Raw genomic sequence first — 1695 nt, 5'->3', positions numbered from 1 at the left:
GGGAGGCGGGGAGGAGGCGGAAATTTTTTTTCAATAAAAAATTATATTAAAAAACATCTATACTGAAAACTATAAAACATTGATAAAAATTTAAAAAGAACACAAATAATGGGAGATATTCTTTTTTTCATGAAGAATCAGTAACAATAAAAATTTCAGTACTACCTAACACAAAACATAGATTCTGAATTAACTACTATGAGAAAAAAAAAAAAAAAAAAAAACAGGAATTGGGAAAAAAAGTCTAAAATTCTTATGGACCCATAAATGACATCATAATCCTTGCTTAAAATTACATTATTAATATCTGTGATTAAAAACAGTATGATACTGGCATTAGTACACAAAGACCACCTAGACAGTATAAAACAGCCAGTAGTAAATGCAAACTTATACGGTCAACTTATTATTGAAAGACATTCCAAAAAAGACCCTGAATAAAGATAATCTTCTGAAGAATGGTGCTATAAAAACTGAGTTTCCATATAATAAATAAAGAAATTGGCCCTTAAAAAAATTCATAAATTCAGCCGAGCAGTGGTGTCATATGCACTCAGGAGGCAGAAGCATGTGGCTCTAAGTTTGAGGCCAGCCTAGTCTACAAGAGCTAGTTCCAGGAGAGGCTCCAAAGCTACAGAGAAACCCTGTCTTGAAAAACAAAACAAAAAAAATCAGAAATTCAACTCAAAATCAATGAAAGACTGTGTGTTACCTGAAACCATAGAACTCTTGCAAGAAAACATACGATAAAATGTCCTGGGCATAGGAATTATGAATGATTTATTGTACATTGCACAAAAGCTCAAGCTACAAACTCAAAATTAAAACATCAAACTAAGATGTTTATTGCCATATAACAAAGCCAAGTACCTATATAAAGAGAGCCTAAATTCTTTTAGTAGCATAGATAAAAGAGAAAGAGCTAGGCTATTTCATCCTCAGAAAGATGTCTAGGATCTAAGTGGGAGAGGGTTACTATGAAGGTATAAATGTTTTGAGGTAAAAACTAGTGGAACACCAGCTAAGAAGTTCTCTCCCATAGCAGGGTGCATGGATGAAATTTGTAAATTATCCTCAATCTACGAAGATAGGGAAGAAGAAAGATTCCACTCAAAGAAACATCTCCATTGACATGGTCCATTATTGTCCTCCTAGTTGTATCTCATTTAATTCACTTATTTGTGATAGTGCCCCTAGAGCAATTAGTTAAACATTATTTGGTAAGTCTCAGGAGAGAAATAAGTAAAATAAGTAGAAGACCTACGTTCTCAGAACTTGGAGGCTTGAAACTGTGTGTGTGTCTGTCTCTTTCTCTCTCTGTTTCTCTCTCTGTTTCTCTCTCTCTGTTTCTCTCTCTCTCTCTCTGTTTCTCTCTCTCTGTCTCTCTCTCTCTGTCTTTCTCTCTCTCTCTCTCTCTCTCTCTCTCTCTCTCTCTCTCTCTCTGAATTGTTCTTACCTCTAATTTAGATATATTTGAAAGAGATGACTGGTCTAGATAACTAGGAAGGAACTTAACCAGCAAATTCTTTTAAAATTATGGGATCTTTACAACTTGGATCTGACTTATTAGAGATACTTTCCTTCATATTACAAAAATATTAGATCTTAGAATTTTTGTGGTCTTTAGAAAATTTGTAACTGTTCAAGGCATAAAAATTGGCAACACTGATTTTATATGAAGACTTTGCTGGAAAA

Source organism: Alexandromys fortis, unplaced genomic scaffold (assembly GCF_014885135.2).
Source record: "Alexandromys fortis isolate MF-2015 unplaced genomic scaffold, M_Fortis_MF-2015_v1.1 scaffold_226, whole genome shotgun sequence".
NCBI lineage: Eukaryota > Metazoa > Chordata > Mammalia > Rodentia > Cricetidae > Alexandromys > Alexandromys fortis.
This window is presented reverse-complemented; position numbering follows the sequence as displayed.